The sequence below is a fragment of the Simochromis diagramma genome, unplaced genomic scaffold (genome assembly GCF_900408965.1).
Source record: "Simochromis diagramma unplaced genomic scaffold, fSimDia1.1 OVJJ01000229.1, whole genome shotgun sequence".
Lineage (NCBI taxonomy): Eukaryota > Metazoa > Chordata > Actinopteri > Cichliformes > Cichlidae > Simochromis > Simochromis diagramma.
In genome coordinates this window covers 1237789-1257633 of record NW_024386869.1, presented here as the reverse complement: position 1 = coordinate 1257633, position 19845 = coordinate 1237789, and the positions used below count along the sequence as shown (strand labels likewise).

The 19845-nt window shown below is 38.5% G+C and overlaps 1 long non-coding RNA gene across 1 annotated transcript in view; it reads left to right on the top strand.

The window, feature by feature from the left end:
• The first annotated feature begins 17048 nt into the window (after positions 1–17048).
• The window catches only part of LOC120733346, a 16990-nt gene continuing 14193 nt past the window's right edge, over positions 17049–19845 (top strand). The window contains exons 1-2 of the long non-coding RNA XR_005695798.1: positions 17049–17140; positions 17344–17351. This is a non-coding gene — a long non-coding RNA (uncharacterized LOC120733346). The remainder of the gene's footprint in view (positions 17141–17343; positions 17352–19845) is intronic.

Sequence of the window (19845 nt, the reverse complement as noted above, 5' to 3'; positions counted from 1 at the left end):
AAAGTCCTACAATAATACAACACATCACGTCATAACATATATCATTCCATAAGATACCTGCCATGACTTTTTGTCCTCCACATTAGGTGCCTTTTATTTTATTTATTTTTTAAGTTGATCTAATCTAGTTCAGGGTTATGGGGGAAGCATAACCAATAGTCATCTTGTAATATGACCAAGATAATTAGGTTATTATATATGAACCATATATTTTTTTGTTAGATTTCATGTTTTTCTTTTTCTTTTTTACTTTTGTTTGTTGGTCACTAGTGGGGTTTTTCTGATCTCAGGCTGTTGTGTGCTTGTTTTGGGGCAGTTCATATGTTATATTTTGTAGTTTGAGTTGATTGGTAGACTGCACTTTAACATCACCCATTACTTTTTCAACTTTATATTTTCAATTCTCATCTATAGAAGACACTGCTCTCAGAAATATATCTCTAATCTTTCACAGACGGAAATAATAAATTAATGTGTGGTTCACTGAATACCTGTACTGTGTTTCATATAAACCTTAATAAACTCTGAAGTTGCTGCCTTGACTGGATATTCTTTTTTTCATCAGCAGACTGAGGGAAGTCATGTCACACGATACCATCTGATTTGAATAGCTGACAGGTCATTTAGAGCCTATAAACCATCAATTTTAGTGGACTGATTAAACGTCAGCTGCTTCAAACTACACTAGTCACACTCCAGACTTTGGCTGTGGCTATTGTATAACTCCTTAATTTAGATATGTAATGTGGATTTTTTTAAACATGTTTATTGATGTGTTGACTCAATAAAGGAGTTAAATTAAACTGTTACATGTTAAATTAAACTGGTACATCCCTATGATGATTAATGACGGATGGAGGAAACTTAGACCCCCAAATGTAGCCTCCACCTTAAACCCATCAGTCCTGAGAGAGTCCCACAAACAATATTGTGATCGCTAGTGAGATAAGGGAGCAGGTGAGAGAGACTCTGGCGAGATGAAGGTATGCATTGGAGAGAAGACGAATGCGAGTCAGTAGGAGCAAAACAGGAAATATTAATGTGAATAAGAGGGTAACAGGCGGAAAGGTGAACATCCAAGGAGGACAGGTAGTGAAGGCAGATGAGTTGAAATACTTGAGATCAACCATCCAAAACAACAGACAGTGTTTCAGTAAACAGAGGATAAATATCAAACTCACTGTATATTTATATAGTGCAAAATGTATTTACATATATGGATGAAAAGGGGACCAGTTCATCATCCAAGAAAATAAGTATACTATTATAATCATCAGCCAGAAACCATGCAAGAATTTGTTGAATTGAATACAAACCCTTATGATAGGACTTCATAGGTTAACTTTCTTTACAGTTAAACATTTATATTCTTTAAGGTTTACCCTTGCATTTCAACAACATTATTAAAAATCACACTGCCTTAAATACAATCATGTATCCCTAAATGAACATGTCTTTAATGTGTCAAATGATGTAACACGGATACTGTAAACATCATAACCTGGAGGTATCAAAAATAAATATTTAATATTTTCTTATTTAGATGCTACTGTGATACTAAAATGACACAAAGCTTTATTACAATGTTTTAAAAATAAATGCTGCCCGCTCCTGTGTGCCATGTTAGGGTGCTCAACTGCTCATAATAAAGGAGTAGTTCACAGACAGCCAGACAAACAGAGACATAGAGATTTCATGTATTATATGATAACTATTTCCAGTGTTCCTTTGACACCATGAGTGAACCTTTGCAAACATTTATGGATGATGTTAAAAGTGCATTAGGTCTGCTTGCAGTGATTAATAGCACAGAATTCTCCTAAATGTGTTTCGTAACATGCAAAATGTCTTTCATCTCTCATCCTGACATACAGATGGTTTTACTACCATTACAGATTCACGTAAACGTGGATCCGACACTGATGAAGATCAGTCAGAGAGATCGGCAACGCATGAAAAAGTAGATTGCATACTAAGAGTTTAAACAAGGTGGGTGGACTCAATGGACTTTGTGATATTCATGTTTTAGTCCTCAGAGGATCAACCCTGCTGACATCTGTGTCAGTATATTAATGAAAAAGTATATTTTAGACTTTTTTGCATTTTCTTGGATAACACTCGTCTGAGAAGACTTCCTTGTCTCCAGAATTGTTTAGGGGAATGTTTCCTGGATAAATAATTTAATAATTATGATTTCAGGTACTTTCTTGACAACAGGCAATGTCTCCTCATTTTCTTCTGATTTCTGTTTAGTTTGCATTTGTGAATATTTTGATTTTGCAGGTGGATCTCCCTATTGTGGCAACTGCCTTCAGTTTAGTTGAATAACATTTAAAAAGGTCCCAAAGTGAAAACTAACCTTCACAAATTTAAATACCTTTTTGCACTTGTTTGGCATCTTACTTCTTTTTCATTTTCAGACATGACATCGAGCTGCACTACATACAACAAGCATATTAGTCATGACTTCTTCCCACTCCAACTATTCCCATCATTCAGAAGACTATACATGCAAGGACTCCTCAGTTATTTCACTAAATATCGCCTTCTTCAATGTCAGCAGACTCTTCTTACTCCTTCCCCTTTCCATCTTCATCCTCTACCAGGGCTACCAACAATGGCAACAACATCGCTCCTTCCAAGCAGTAAGCCACAGTGACATCTTCGCATACCACCTGGCTACCATGGAGCTTATCTGGATTTTGGGGACAGCTTTAGTCTATTGTGGCTCCTACTTAAAGTTCCCAAATATTCTGTCAGTGGGGTATTTTCTTTCTACTATGATTTTCTGTGGTGAGAGCAATTTTCATATCCTGACCTGTGTGGAGTGCTACTTGGCTGTTGTTCACCCCATCACATACAGAGTGCTAAAAAACACCAGAGGTATCAAAATCAGAAACATCTGCATTGCTTTTGTTTGGATGTTCTGCTTTGTGTGGAGCTCTTTAGCACTTGCCCAATATCCTGCTACACCTATAATCCCATTGTTCTGCATTTTGGTCTCGTCTTTAGCTGTCACCTCTTACTGCTGCCTTTGTGTTCTCTATGCTCTCTGGGAAGGCAGCAGAGACCGGGAACAGGTTGACCAGTCAAAGCAAAGGGCGTTCTTTACTATTATGGCCATATTGGGAGCACTGTGCTTGTTGTTTCTAGGGTCCATTATTACCAACTCTCTGACCCAGTCAACACTGGTAAGCATTAGTTTCAAATGTGTAGCAGTTGTTGCTGGGTACTGGTTGAATATTCCCAGTTGTTTGGTGTTACCTCTGCTGTACCTGCGGAGGACAGGAAATCTGCCATGTCATTAAAACAGTGGGTAAACATAGCTGGATTTTATTTTGAAAGCACCATTCATTGGAAAATTGACTTGAAGACCTTTTGTTATATCAGAATTTCATAGCTGTTTGGCATTTAGACTTTTTTCTGGCATGCACCCCTGCATAACAAAGGCAAGACCAAAACTAGATTTTTATCAGTTATTAACAATAGAAAAAGAACCAAGTTTAATATTAGTGATCCAAAGGTCAAGTGTGAAGCATCCACAAACTCTGTTTTTCTCCTGTATAAATTGTTTTCATTTGACATAATTTGTCCAAACCATCATGCCATTCAGTTTATGCTCCACCAAGGAATGCCAGATCACAGTTTGCGAACCAATGATTTATTGGAAAAAGAAACAGAGTTATCTATAGTATTCTCTATGGTCTGACTTGTTGTAGGTGTTTTAATATTACTGTTTGCTACTTAGAAATGACTGCTGGTGTGTATTATTAATTTGAAGTTGCTATTTCATTGGTGGGAGCACTAAAGCAGCTTTTCTTATCATTGAGTAGACTATAAACTCTGTCTTTGAATAATTATTTAATCATATTGTTTGCATTTTATTACAACTTTTTGTAAGTTTTCTAAGTCTCTTAGGTAACTTCAAAATATTAATGTTTGGTTTATTTCAGTTTTTTATTTGTTCCTGAGATTTATTTAAATTCGGGAGGAAACATTTTCACCGGGAACAAAACCAGCATGTTAATACGTGGAGATTCTAAAGGCTGCTCCAACAGTGATCATATTATAATTTAAATATTTGTTCAGTTCTCTTCCAAACCCCAGCAGCTGTTTATTTTAATTTTGAGTGTCCACTACAATAAAAATAAAAGCATTCTACCATCTCACCTGCTTGTTTTTATTAAGACATATATCTACACTACTTTTATTATTAGAGATTTCGCTACTGAGGTTAAACGTGATATATAAGTCACTTAGATCACTTCTAAATATTAATGTTTGGTTTATTTCAGTGTTTTATTTGTTCCTGAGTAAATCAGTTTGGCTGAGATTAAAGTTAAGCTTCATAACATATGATGTTAAATTAAGAGGGGACGTACCTGTGAGATCATCAAGTACGCTGGTGTTCCAGTTGTACAAATCGTACTCGCCGAGAACGCGAGTATGGACTTGCGTACTTGAGAATTGAGAAAGGGCCTAGGACTTTTTAAGCGGAGGACGATCCAGACATCTTGTGTTGGGGTGCTGGTCTCGCAGATTGACAGCCTGCTGCTACACATCACCTTTCCATTATCAAAGTTTCTCTGGTTGCTTTATATTGATGTTATGTTGTTGTGGAAATGTTCAGCTAAATTTTCTAGCAATTTCAACAAAACTTGTGCTACATTTTAAATATGTAATTTTTAAAAAAGAAACAATAACTGACAGTTGGAGCAGTTTTAAAAAAAAATTAAATAAATGTGTTATGCTTTTACATAGAAATGCAAAAGTATACATTAACATCATGTACACTTCTCAACACAGGTGCAGAGATGTTTTTTGTATTTTCAGAGGACCATCATTTCTTCATTGCAATTGCAGTTTATGTTTCAGGGTACTATGGCATTTAGTCACATCAGCTGTGATCCGAGCTGCACGCCCCAGTGTCCTGGAGGTGTACAGGTCCTGCAGAGATGGGAGTCTGCAGCCAATCACCTTCTCAGCAGAGCGCACAACACGCTGCAGTCTCTGTTTGTCCCTGATAGTGGCTCCAGCGTACCACACGGTGATGGAGGAGGTGAGGATGGACTCGATGATTGCAGTGTAGAATTGCATCATCGTCTGTGTTGGCAGGTTGAATTTCTTCAGCTGCCTCAGGAAGTACATCCTCTGCTGGGCTTTCTTTATGACGGAGGTGATGGTGGGCTCCCACTTCCCACTTTTTTATTAGTTTGTTTGTTTTTAGGGGTGTGGGGGTTACGTTAACTGGTTTGTTTACATATACCGCTCTCCGTGTTCCACATGTTGCATTCGCAGATTCTCATTTTCACCGAACGATCGTCTCTTTCCGCCTGGTCTTGTGTCTCTGTGCTTCTGTAACATAAAGAACGAGCTGATATTTTTCTCACGACACCAGCGATCAGCTCAACAGACCCTCAGTTTACCTGCATGCATCCTCCTCCTCATCTGTCAGCTGTTTAACACCTGCTGCTAATTCAAGAAACACGCCCACGTTACCTGGTGATAGTCACAGTTTAACTGGGCAGCCGGTGCTCGATATAAAGCAATGTCAGTGCATTTTTCTCCACAAGATAAGTAAATATAGTGTTTTCCCCGAGCGCAGAGCTGCTGGAGCTTGTTTCCTTACAGAGCACTTTATAGGCGAACTCACTTTATCAGCGGCTGATGTCCAATCACCGGCACACAGCTTTGAAACCTCACCTGAGTTTTAGCTCTCAGTGGTTAAACGCTGGACTTCATTCACTCAGGTTCTGTCTGTCGGGTCACGTTTACTTCGCTGTTTTATTTACAACTGAGCAAATCGGTTTGGCTGAGGGTAAAGTTACGTTTCATAACTGCATAGTTTCACAGACGTTTAATGGTTCACTGGCACATGTGTTAGACTGAACTATTCGCTTTTCTTTGTCTGGTGAGTTTTGGGATTAAACTGACTTTTAAAATGTTTTTATACAAAGAGGAAAGAGAAGGCGCATTTCCACCGAGAGGAGCAGAGTTTGCAACAGCATGTTCATCATGAAGTCTGCAACCTGGACAGAAATATTACATCATCAGTTGTTAAATAGTTATTCAACTTTATTCATTTATTTATTTATTTATTTATTTGCCTGTCCCATTTGGTTCTTTAGCCATCAGAATTGTTGTCTGAAGACCAACAAGGATACCCAATGGATTTACTTTGCCAAATGGATCATCGTGGCATTGCCGTATTGGTCCATTTGATCGACCTTTGTTTTTATTATTTATTATATTTTATTTCCAGATGTTACAGACGGGACAGACATGAGTGAGGGATAGGAAAGGGAGAGAGAAAGAGGAAGGAAAAGAAAAACAGAAAGGGGAGAGGGACAGTGAGAAAGGGGGGGAGAAAAAAAAATCTCCTGGATCACCTGTTGAGAGAAGAAGAATAGAAAACAGGCAAAAAAAACCCCAAAGCAACATACTAAACACAACACCATCGCATTAATCTAGCTAAGTGTAAACAGCAGTAAATACTAGATATTCAATGTTGTTGTGCAGCACGCAGGACAGACAGCGCACAATGTGCTTTGAGGTAGCAGCCAAGAAAGGTGTAATTTAAGTCTACGAGCAGTGAACACCCGTGTGCACACCTATGTGGATCAGCGCGCTTGTATTCAAATGGTTTCCACATGTAATGGTCTGCAAGAGGATGTAGCGAGCCATAGCCCCGTCCCCCAGGGCATGAAGCAGGCATGGAGGAGATCCAGGCCCCAGACATCCAGAGGCCTCAGAGTGCGAGAGCCCAAGGAGGACCACCGGAGGGGCATCCGTGCCACCCTCATGGGAAGGGCTGAGGATCCCCAGACGAGGCGTCACCCAGTAGCCACCGAGCAGAAGCTAGAGGGGGGCAGCGGGCACGCCGGGCAACACTGAGACAGAGGGATGCTCTGGTGCAACTTTATTCTAAGCACCAGGTATCTGTTAGAATTTTTAGAGTTTACTTAACTAAAAATAAACGAGGTTAACATATAATTTGCGTGATTTTTTTGTTATTTTTGTTTCGGTCATGTCATGTTTAACTGTCAAAGACTTCTGGATGTTAGAAGACAACTAATACTGCTCATGAATGAGACTAAAGGCAGGAAGGTGTCCTTTAAAACTAAACATGTTAATAGGACCTCCCTATTTATATCATAGTTTATGATATAGCACGTGTATTTCAGTAATTATGGAGGACCACAAGAGCCACGCACATCAAAATAAAAAATTCTGTGCTTAATTAATGAATTGTAGAATAAAATCTGCATTTGTAAATTCATTTTTGAATTCCAATTTAATAAACTGATTTTTAAAATGCTTTTTAAGTCTTCATTTCAAAAAACATTTTCGAATTCCACTTTAATAAACAAATGTGTTCCATGTATTCATGTACATTTAGGCTAATGCTAAAATGCTAATCCATTGTTAAAATGTTCAGTACTTGACTGAAGTTTTTAACCTTTGGCTTGTGCTGACTCATTAAAATCTATAGTAGAAGCATTAGCTAGCTATCGATCCAGCAAATATACCAGGTCATAACTACTCGCGGCACAATTTCAAAATAAACTGTAATCAGGCCGATGTCATGCTATTTCTGTATATATTATAGCTCTTGTCATTTTCTTAAAGGTGACAAATGTAGATGAAATTGGTGTAAATAAGCACATAATTGCATATTTTTAACCAATAAAAAAAAGATTATGACATGTTTTGCAACAAATGTCTGTGCTTGTTTCTTAGTTATGTCCATGCTCCATCTCGCATTCGTCATGCGTCTTAGGTCTGCGTCTCGGTGCTTCATTTTTTTATTGTGACAGTCTAGCATCCCATGTTTAGTGCGCTTCCTCCTGTCTTGTCAACTTTTTTCCTTGTCCCAGCTATGTACCCTTTGTGTTTCGTTTTCCCTCGTCACCCTCATGTGTTTTTAGGTCTGCTGTCATTCATTCATTGTCAGGTTGTCTGTTATGTTCACACCATGTCTCCATGTTTCCAAGCATCCATGCCAGCTTTTCATGTTTAAGGTTGTCACATTTATTTTCCTAGTTCCTCAGTTTATGTTTAGTGTTGTGTCGAATTGTTTTCCCTAGCCGTTAGTTTTTTATTCTTTATCAGCCAAACAGACTGCTGGCTTTTTGTTTAGAATGTTTGCCTATATGTGTGTGCACTTGGGTCCACTACTTTGCACTCTACACGGTCTGCCGACCTTGACAAGTAGTTTCTTAAGCTACCTAGACTAGTATTATTGGGGCCTACTATTTTTAACCAATTATTAAACTTGCCTGTCTCCAGTTTCAATGTAAACAATTAAAGTACACAATACCATTTTGTCTGTATTTTGTCATATCAAACATTTTTTTTGATCACAGCAAACAAAAGCAATTTTCAGTAACTGAAACTTTCATAGGAATTTAAATAATCAATAAATTACCACAGAACTTTACACAGTGCATTTGAAATACAATAACATATCTTTTGGTTCTTTTTTCCAGCTGAAGTGTGCAGAATATTTGCCTCATATGGTAACAGGGTCCCTGGCAACCCTTCCATTGCTGCACGACGTCGATCTACATACACAAGATCTTATTTCTGCTTGTCCAAGATTGATCAGACTACAGCACCGACAAGAGAAGAAAAAGAATTTCTTAGTGCTGCTGGCATTGGGGAGCAAAGAATTACCTTTTTTGGCAATTTGTTATATAATAGTTGTTGGTTGATGAGTCACTGTTATATCCCCTCAAAAATATCTGTAATTCCCTCCAAATTGTTTTACAGGTGAGGAAGCCAGTGTAGAGGAATTTTGAGGTCATATTCTGGTTGCCTACCCAAAACTAAATGGCTGTGGAGGGTTTGAGCTTTTAAAAGTTTCTGGGTTAACAAGGAGCAAAAAGCTCTCTCTGATACCTTGCCCAAGGACAGGGTATACCATAAAATCTGTCAGGATACATATCAAACAGTCCCTCATCTACATCCGTCCGATGCAAAAGAACATCGACACAACTCCTGTAAGTCATAACTTATTCTGTGGAGATACTGTTATACAGATAATGTTCTTTGTGTTCTGTGTGTATAATAAAGACAAGCAATAACTCACAAAACTTCTAACAATAGGTTGAACATCAGACTGGCGGTTCTGGTCCCAAGGAAAAATGTCTGACGTGTTCAGAAGAATTCTTTTTCAGTGAACTGAAGGATCATGTCAAACACTGCAAGTATGCACTATGCCTTATCTGTATTATACATATTTTTGTAGATTGAATGTCCAATTTTAATGTGGTCCTCTGTAATTTAATTTCTTTTTTTTTTTACTTCAGTAGCTTTTTGGAAATATTTTGTAAAATGTAAATGCTATGTACGATCTGTTTTCTAAAGGTCTCCAACTGAGATCGACACATCATTACCTGACATTTGCCATCCAGTGAGCCCTGAATTTCCAGTCCAGACTAGTCCAGATAGAGATAACTCCTCCTCTGAAATAGGAATCATTGACCTAACAGATGACCAAGTTCTGGTAAACACATATTTTATTATATGTTATATTTAATTTTACTTACCTGTTTGTGTGTGTATGTGTAAAAGAGATTGCTGATAAGTAAAATCTCATCATAGTATACTTGATTGTGTTTAAAACTCTAAAAGACATCACATTGATGTTTAACGTGCGCAGAAAAAAATCTTTTTCTTTGTCTTCTTTCTCCAAAAGGAGTCTTTGGATGAATGTAGAACCATACGTTCCCAGCAGGATCAAGACTGCTTGCTTGCAGACCAAGAAGGTACAAGGTTCAAGGTACACCTCAAAAAGTCTGTAAATTTTAATGTTTATTCTACAATAGGGAGATGTAGTTTTCCAGCAACACATATCCAGCTTTGTTTGTATGGGCTAAAATTGTGGTCATAACTTATTTTACTTGTAAATTACAAATTTAAGAATCCAATCAGAGAACATATGGGTTTGGCTGACGGTGGGGTGATTTACTGACCTTTTTGGTTTACAAGGTTACAAAAGTCAGTTCACAACTACACATTTGATTTACAAGTACAACATATTTATGATCATGATTTGAGCCAATATGTTTGTTCTGCATCTGAAGAGTTGGAAAGTTTGACTTCTCTTGTTTCTTATTTTCATCACAGTCTGACTTACAGAAGAAGTCCGTTGAAATGGAAGAGAGACGGATAAAGGTAAATGTTTAGAAATAACGTTTTAGAGATGACGAATAAACCAAGGGCATGAGAAGTTCCATCATTAGAGGTTGGTGCATCCATTATTACTTCACTGATATGCTTCTTTCTACTTTCAGGGCATATCTGAGAGGCAGTTGAGACTGACTGGTGTTCCAGAGCAAGCTCATGGCATACCACTCAGATTTAATACCCTAGCGGCATTACCAGAACAAGACGATTTGTCCTAACTGAATCCATTCAGGTTAGTAATTTGTTCACTTCATCATACACACTCCAACTAATTTGAAGATGTTTAGGTTAGGAAAGTTGTTGTTTGATTTTTATTTTTTGTTTGTGCAGATATTGTTTGACTTTGTTGGAGAACATGAAAATGCCACAGAATATTTTCATATTCAAGATGCTCTCAGTAACTAGACTCAACAGCAACATGTCTGGTACGTTTCTGGATAATAACATCATAAGGTCACAAACGCTGTATGTCCACTGGATTCAACCTGAGTCTCCAGAGGTGAGAGCTGAGTCTGCGGTGATTATATACAAATATTCAACTATCCCAGAATTAAACCAGGTCTAAATAAAAAAAAAGGAGTATCACTACAAAGATTAACCCACAGTGGTCCTAATACCAGTTTGATATCAGCAAACACCGAGAGCATACCTATGACACCACAGCCATGCTATCATCGCAAACACTGATAACAGCATAAATCTAATTAAATCAGAACCTGATGAGACCGTCTGAGTATCACTAGAAATATTATAAACAGTCGTCTCGTACCAGTTTGCTATCGGTAAACACAGAGAGCATTCACTGTTAGCATAGCACATCCATGTTAGCAGTGTATAAATGGATGGTTTAGCATATATTAGCACAGGTATAAATAAAGGACTACCGTATTAAACACTTTTACTAACCTCAGGCAGATGGACAGGCGCTCTGCAGGTGGGATTGAGCGCCTGTAATTGGTGTCTAGGCAGGCGATTCTGGGACCGACGCGGGAAAGCAGGTCCTCAAACTGGCCGAGTGACAGACGATGATATCGCTGGAATCTGCCGTCATCCAGGCGCAGCTCCTGGAGCAAATGGTGAAACTCACCAAACTGCTCACGCGTCTGGAGGACCTGATGGACCCAGGTACAGCGAGGACGTCTTTTACGCCGCTGCTCTGCTCTCCACAGTAAATAGAGAAGGGAGACTCTCTTCAAGCGCTAGCTCGACAGCTGCCATCTTGCAAAGATACCGGTCTGGCACAACTTCCTCCCACATTCCTCCCACATTTCTGGTTCACGCCGCTATGAATTTTTCTTGGACACGCGTTGAGGTGCGAATGTGCACTCGTCAAATTAGGGGCGTTTGGGGCGTTTGGTTCACGTCCATCGCGTTCGGTGTGAACACACCGTTAGAGCCGGCTCCTTATTGCGAGCCGTTTTTTTTTTTCCTGTCTCTCTTGCACTTTTTTTCCACTTCACTCAGCATGCGAGCCTTGTGCTTTACGCTGGGAAGAGGGGGGAGGGGCGGTAGTTACACTCAGTAGCACAGGAACAGAGCAGGAGGGAGAGAGAGAGAGAAAGAGAGCCAGGGACAAAAACGTCACATTAGAAAGGTATAGTAATCATCCACAACTATTTTCAGTTGCAGATCATAAAGGATTCAGAAAGTTTATTCATGCAGGTCCATATGACAGACAATATGCATGTTCTTTTTGTTTTCATATTATAATTTATATTTAATTGTGTTGTGGTTTGCAGTGTTTTGTGTTGTTTCACTTTAAATTTGTAAAAGGAAAAAGCTGAAAATTTAAATATTTAAAAGTTGAAATGTGAATAGTTGATTTTTGTATTGTATGATTTATTTTATGTGGAGTGAATAAACAAAAGTATATTTACGGTGGCCCCTACAGACAAAGCACGTACAAACTTCAAATCACGTACGAACCCTGAAGCATGTACAAACTCCAAAACACATTAAAAACACGTAAAAACTCCAAAACACGTAAAAACTCCAAAACACATACAAACTCAGAAGCACGTACAAACTCAGAAGCACATAAAAACTCAAAACACGTAAAAAAGACAACAGAAGTGCTCCAGGATGCTAGGGGCAGTGTTGAACTTTTGTTACCTAGTGGCTACACAAGCCAGCAAGTACCAACGACCGGATTTGGTGTGTGGTAATAACAGGTAAATGAATATTTTTTTTATTTTTTCTATTATTTGACTATATATATGAATGCTTGTGTATAAATACACAAACAATACACATATGCTTTCAATTGTGTAATTTAAGTGATCTAGGTAGCTCTGTTTTGGAAGTTCAATTCATGCTAGAAATGTGTTTTGGAGTTTGTACGTGTTTTGTCCCTAGGGTCCACCGCATATATTTATATATTCCTTTTGTGCATAATTTTATATTATTGTTAATAATAAATTAATTAAAGCAACAAAACAACCTAAAGAGCCGGTTCAGAGCCAAAAGAGCCGGTTCTCTAAAAAGAGCCGGAAATCCCATCACTACACTAAATACAATTTGGCACACTGCATTTGTTATTAACAGCAGTTGAAAAGGTTTGTGGGATAGTCCATTATTTATTTGATAATTGCATTAAGTGTAGTGAAAGGTAAGTTTTGATGTGGGAATTATGTCAAAGTGACTGAGAAAAACAAAATATATTTTTTTAGACATTTTTACTGGTGTAATTTTATCATGTAAAATTGATGTGTTCAGGTTCACAGAGGGCTTCAACACCCTAGGCCTCCTCCAGAATATTAGGGCACACCCTGATTTATTCCGTAATCTGTTTGTGGAGGATGTCGAACCTTTGAAAGCTGCTGACCTCTCAGCAGTATTTCAAGTCAACTCTTCTACACCAGGAACACATAAAAGAGAGATCGAAAGCCAGACGATATGCTTCTGGAGAGACTGGCTCATTGATGTAGAAGGTACAGGAAATTATTATTACAAGGTCTGTTTTGTAAGGTACTATACATGAATTTGTGCACCCACAATTGTAGGATACAAATTATCATGACTATGATGTTGTCATTGATAGTAATTTTTAGGAAGACTAGAGAAAGACTAGGGAAAAGCGAATACATTGCTTTGTTGTAGTCTGAAAAAACATTTCAAACTGTAACAGAACCATGGCAGACCCGACCATGTTTCCGTGGTTTTCAGCATCTTTCTTTATTCACTCTTGGTTGCTATCACTTCACATACACACACACAAACACTTTCTAGTTTGCAGCTGAACACTTTGCCAACAGCAACAAACAAATGACAGGACCCAGGTCCGATTTTATTCTGGGAGGCGTGATTGTGGATGCCACTCAGGTGTCTCTGCATTCCCTGCAGCTACACCGCAGACCACGCCCCGCCACACTAACACTCAACTGTTCGTTTATTTTAGATGGAGAATGTGCACCTGTGACCTTGAATGTCACAATGAGAATGTCCTGGAATTTGTTTCTGGATCCTCTTCAATACCCCCAAATGGCTTTCTTATGCAGCCCACAATAGAGATTCTTCCAGAGGATTCTGGCAAGATTTTTCCTGAGGCAAATACATGTAACATTGTTTTGAAATTGCCAGTGCACAAAGACTATGAATCATATAAAGCACAAATGTGCAATGCTATACTTTGGGCACCAACATTTGGCATGGCATAGATGGACACCATTTACATTGTCCATTTTGAATACTTTACAGTGCAGATTTTCAGTTATTGCTTCTATTTTATGTTTCATATAGCACTATTACGGAAGCTATGATTGTAAGATTTAAAGTAATAGTTCAACACTGAAATTAAATACTTTAGTGTTGTTGAAGGTTTGAAGTTTTATAGACGGGTATCAACAGAAAGTAGAGGTAAAAAGCAAGACCTACATAACCAGCCTTTTTGTAGTCAGGACAGTGGTTGTCCAGTTAGTATTGAAGTGACCTTTTCTGTTTTAGTTTGTGAAAGTCCTAACATAACTTGGTGTATTTAAACTGTCATTGCATCCCATGCTGTTTGTGCTTAAATGCACCGTGTCTTTGTATGGTAGTTATTTACTATGTAAAATATTTAACACTTTCAAAATGTTTTCTTAAATCCAACAAGCTTGGTTGATGTTAAAGGTGTATTCCCTCATTGGAAACATCCAATTGCTGTTTTTGAATTGCTAAATTCATCTGATGTTATGGAAACAATTTGGAAATGTCTGTTATGCTTCTTCACATATTTCTCACAAGGTTGTACACCGCATCACAGTGTTCTCAAAGAAATTTCAGTGTTGCTATTTGTATAGTTATTTATTGTTCAAAACTATTTTAAATCAAAGGAAATAAAACATTTTTTGGGATAATTACAACTGTTTTTACTGCCTTTGCCTGGAGTCAGAGCAAAACTTCCAGAGAAAATGGCATCATGATTTATTTCAAAAAAATATATATATATAATAAAGACTGCTCAGACTAAAAGGAGCAGGTTACACTCAGAAAACTAAATGGCATTTAAAGATGGCAAACTTGTCAGGGTCCCTGTGCCTACCTGGTCGGCTCAGTATGGCTACATGTGTTTTTGTTTTCATTTTGTTCCTGCTCTCTCCCTCCCTCTCTTTCCCTCCTCCCTCTGCCTGGGCAGAGCTCACCTGTGGGCTCCTGCCCTTGGCCCACGCACCTGGTCGCAATCACACACCTGTGGCTCATCACCTAAGAGCGTTCCAGTTCCTTTATAAGATGGCAGCTCTGTGTTTCTCGTTGCTGGACCGTTGCCGACTCATCAGTGTAAACCCCAGCTCAGTTTACTCGTGTTTTTCTCAGCAATCTTCCTATAGTAATCATGTGAACGCAGATTATGTTTTGTCACTTTTAATTAACTGAAGCCTTTCATTTAACTGCCAGATAAGCAAATTGTTACTCTCTTTCTGGCCAGACACTGCTATCGTGTTGTTAGTATTTAACAAATAAAAATACAGACATAAGTGTATACTAGTTTTTGATCTACAAATAACAATATTGTGAACATATTCATATGAAATCATAACTTGCTTTGGAAATAACTTCTTGTAATATTGAATTATATTGGTGCATGTTAATATACAGACTGCAAATTGGGTGATGTGGACCACAAATGGCCCCTGGGCTGTGAGTTTAAAACACCTGTTAGAAACCACGGTTGCCAAAATCAATTTAGTTCACTAGCTACATGCCAACTGATCATATGAGCCATATACCAGCAATGATACAACAATATAAAGAGAAAAAGAAAGACATTAAACTACAAATTATTTCAGTTTATGTTCTTGTGAAGGACAACAAGTACATTTAGAAAGTATGTCAGTTTATGTGAAAATGTAATTAAGAATTTGTTTTAGAACACTTAGCAAAAGAAGGTCGAAATAAAAAAAAGGTTAATGTGATTGTAAAAAGCCAATGCATAGCAATACGTCAAAGACATCTGGACACCTTGCAGTGTAGCTCCTTAAGGCCGTGGGACAAACATTTAGGTATAAACTACTGAAACTGCACTTAGTTACACTTAATCAGTAACAGTAATATTGTTTACAAGTGAAACTGTCATGGTTCTCAAGATCTGGAGAGGTCGTGGTGTGTGTATTTTTTGTCTTAACCTCTCCCACCAGGGCGGAACTGGACCTTGATTCCCCGCCTCTGAACCCACCCTGAACACACACCTGTGGCTCATTCACACTGATCCTGGCAGACTACTTAAGATGGCAAGAGAGGCTGCTTCCTCGCTGGATCGTCACACTACCAAGCGCCTTCTAGACTCCCTGCCTGTCTTCCCTGCCTGTCTTCCCTGCCGTCTGGATTTGTGTGTGTGTGTGTGTGTGTGTGTGTGTGTGTGTGTGTGTGTGTGCGTGCGTGTGCGCGTGAGCGCGTGAGCTTTTTGGTGTGGACATTTTGAGTGAGTTACGGATCAAGTGGAAGAAGAGCGTGTGTGTATCCCCGTCTTGGACCTTCCCTTCGGACCCCGCCCTACTCCCTGGAGCCCCGTGTTATCTGTTCCACTGTATATATGTATATATTCTCACTTGGTGTCACATTGCAAATAAACCCTCACCTTCTCTCTAAACTTCAGAGTCCTGCGAGTGAGTCCTCTGCCTACTAATCCGTGACAGAAACGTACCACATCAACCAAATGCACAACATACTAATGCATCCAAACCATCCCCTTCTCATCAGTAGAAAACGTAGTTTATAAATGCAAAATGTAGCTTCCAACATTACACCACGTTAGCCAACTCGAAGTTTCTTACCTCAGTCCCCAGCAAGCAATCCTGCACTGAACAGTTTTTAAAGACACACCCAAATGTTTCGATATATCCTTGTGCGGGATTCCGAGGGAGAGTTGCCTCTGTAGTTGTTCTCTTTCTATGTCAAAACGCGGCAGAGTATAAACATTTTCCTGTATTAAACGCTCCACCTCATCAAACTTAGCCCAAACACTATTCTCAAAACGGTGGCTCAAAACTTCAGCATTTGCCCTTAGTTGGAGTAGTGTGGTCAGAGCATAGTTAAAATCAACAGAAACGGTCCCTTCTACATAGTCAGCTAATGAAATTAGAGCCTCTATTGTACCTCTCCATCGATCGTTTAAAGTGGTTTCTTCCATCATATCTGATTACAGACTACCTGTCTTCTTCTCCACTGTGGCGCCTAAAGTGTGCGCGTAACAGTGATTAAAGCGGGCAGCTCTCTAACCAATGAGAGAGCTCCTTACATCCCACGGCGTGGCTAATTTGAATAGCAGCAGGATTTTTAAAATGAAGTTGTTAATCCAACTGCTAATCCACATGTTAATCCCTGAGCGAACAGGAAAGGGAAATGGATTTTAAAAATCAGTTTATTAAATTGGAATTCAAAAATGAATTTACAAATGCAGATTTTATTCTACAATTCATTAATTAAGCACAGAATTTTTTATTTCGATGCGCGTGGCTCTTGTGGTCCTCCATAAGTAATAGCCTACGTATTTCAGTGTAGTGGTGAACAGTCACACAGCTCACGTGGGCGTTATCTGTGATATTCCTCAACTATAATTTATCCAAGTTAACTTCAGTTAACCATTCAGACAGTTCTTTTGCAATGACAAACATGAACACTCATGTCGCTGGTGGGTTTCCGCTGTGCCAGCTGGTTAAATTACAGCTGCTTATGCAGTAACCATGGTAACCACAGATTCTGAGTGGCTGGATCTATGCAGGTCAGACACCAATTTTACATCATTTTAAAACAGGACACAGCCACTATACGTGCTGGCCTCATATCAGATGTGAACGTAGATTGAGTCTATGTTTGACGTTTGTTTTATATCTAATCTTCCTCTCAAACATTTAAACAGCAGGGAGTGTGCAGCTGAGGGAATACAAACCCAAATTGTCGGAACAGGTTTGATCGCTTCGTGTATTAATTTGGTGATTTATTAAATGTATAAATGTTATTCTAATCTGCTGCTAAGTCTCTTACGCTGATGAAAATGCAGAAGACGGTTCATCTCTGTTACAGTGTTGTGTTAGACTGCTATATTTTTGTGTTCTTCATACTGTAGATTTTCATGTCTCTGGAATAGTTGGCAGTAATAAGGGTGTTTTTTTTTTTTTTTTTTTGTAAAATCATATTGATATGGCCCGTGAATTATTCGTAGATGACAGTTAGATTATTTGATGCTGCCGACATTTTCAGCTGTGAAACTCTGGGTTAACTCAGAGAGCTAAAGATATCGTGGATATGCTGACCTCGCTCCATGGTGTATAGGGTTGTTTACCCTCATGATCAATAGTAAACAAGAAAAATATAACCGAACATCATAAAGTCACAATGAAGTTTCATAGTGTCAAACAACCTATTGTACAGTTAAACCTAGCAGTTACTACATGAACGTTATTTCTTTTATACGTTTATACACAAGTCACACTGATTATTGAACAAAAACCCAAAGATCAGATGTTAATCGGATTTATTTGCTCTCTCTCCCCTCCTTAAACATGTTTTTAATGTTAGTTATAATTTAGAATTGGCGACTGAAACAGGTATGACAAATACGAACATCAGGAAATAAAAATCCAATAAATATAACCTCAATAAATGACTGAAGTGTACAGCGGGGGTTATGGCAGCTGTGTACTAAACAGTTGAGCGCGTTCTTGGATTCATGTGGTGATTATACTAAATTTATAACTGTTATTCTAATCGCTGCTGAGTCTTCTACACTTTCTTTATGCTGTATCTTTCACGTCTCTAGTTGGCAGTTAGAATAGTCCGGAAAACTGTGTTAACTCATGGAGCGGAGATATCGTGGATTGCTGACTCGCCTCGTGGTGTACAGGGCCGTTTACCCTCATGATAATTTCACTTAAACATATTAGCCGAACATCATAGAAGTCTGTATGTGTTCAGAGGTCGAACAACCTTTGACAGTTAAAGCCAGCAGTTACTACGAAGGAACCACTTGACGTCTTTTATGGCTAACCAGGTCACGTGAACTGAACAAAAACCCAAGATCGATGTTAACGATTTATTTGCTCTCTCCCTCCTAAACATGTTTTTAATGTTAGTTATAATTCAGAATTGGCGACTGAAACACGTATGACACATAAACATCAGGAAATAAAACCGATAAATATAACCTTCAGTAAAAGAAGTCAGCGGGGGTTAAAGCAGCGTGTACACGGGCCTGCGCTTGGTCGGGGATTGCTTGCGAGGCGAGCGGTCTATCCCACGCTTGCCTTCAGACTGGCAACAGCCTCCAAATCATCGAAGGCACTTTTTTGCAAAGAGGCTATCTGACAAACGACCAGACCATGAAATTAAACCACTACATTCTCGGCTAAAAAAATATTAAAACGATTTGGTGACACCACAAACAGTTTTTTTCAAAGTTCATTTCTGTTAGCTTCCACATGCCGGTTGTTGTTTGTGCTAGAAACAATGGCCACCAGGCCAAAGCATGGTTTTGACTCGATCAGCGTTAACCCCGCCCCCTAAGTTTATTTGAATCTGACAAGATAAATATATTCATGATGAGAGCCAGGCGCCATGACTGCCAAAATGAAATAAATAATATTCATTAAATAATTAATTAAATGTATTCAATCATTAATAAATGTGGTCAATAATTATTAAAATGTAATACATAAAGAATAATTACAATGTTCAATAATTAGTTATTAAATGTCAATAATTAAAATGTGAAATCTAAAATAATTATTACTGTGTCATACTAATTAATTACATTTTCATAATTTTAATTATTATTGCATTTTAACTTGAATTTATTGCCACATTTAATTAATTATTTAATGGTGTATTTAATTAATGCATTATGGCAGTCCTGGCACTCCATACAAACTCAGGGGGCGGGGTTAACGCTGATCGAGTCAAAACCATTGCTTTGGCCTGGTGGCCATTGTTTTTAGCACACAACAAGCATTTGAAACTAACAGAATGAACTTTGAAAAACCCTGTGTGTGCACCAAGTACCGTTTTAATAATTTTTTAGTCGAGAATGTAGTGGTTTAATCTTCAGATGTCTGGTCTGTTTGCACTCTTTGCAAAAGTGCTTTGATGATTTCGGAGATGACCCAGTCTCAGGTAAAGCGTGGGACAGACCCACTTGCCTTGCAAGCAATTGAGCTGTTATTACCGCTGACAAAATGCAGGGCC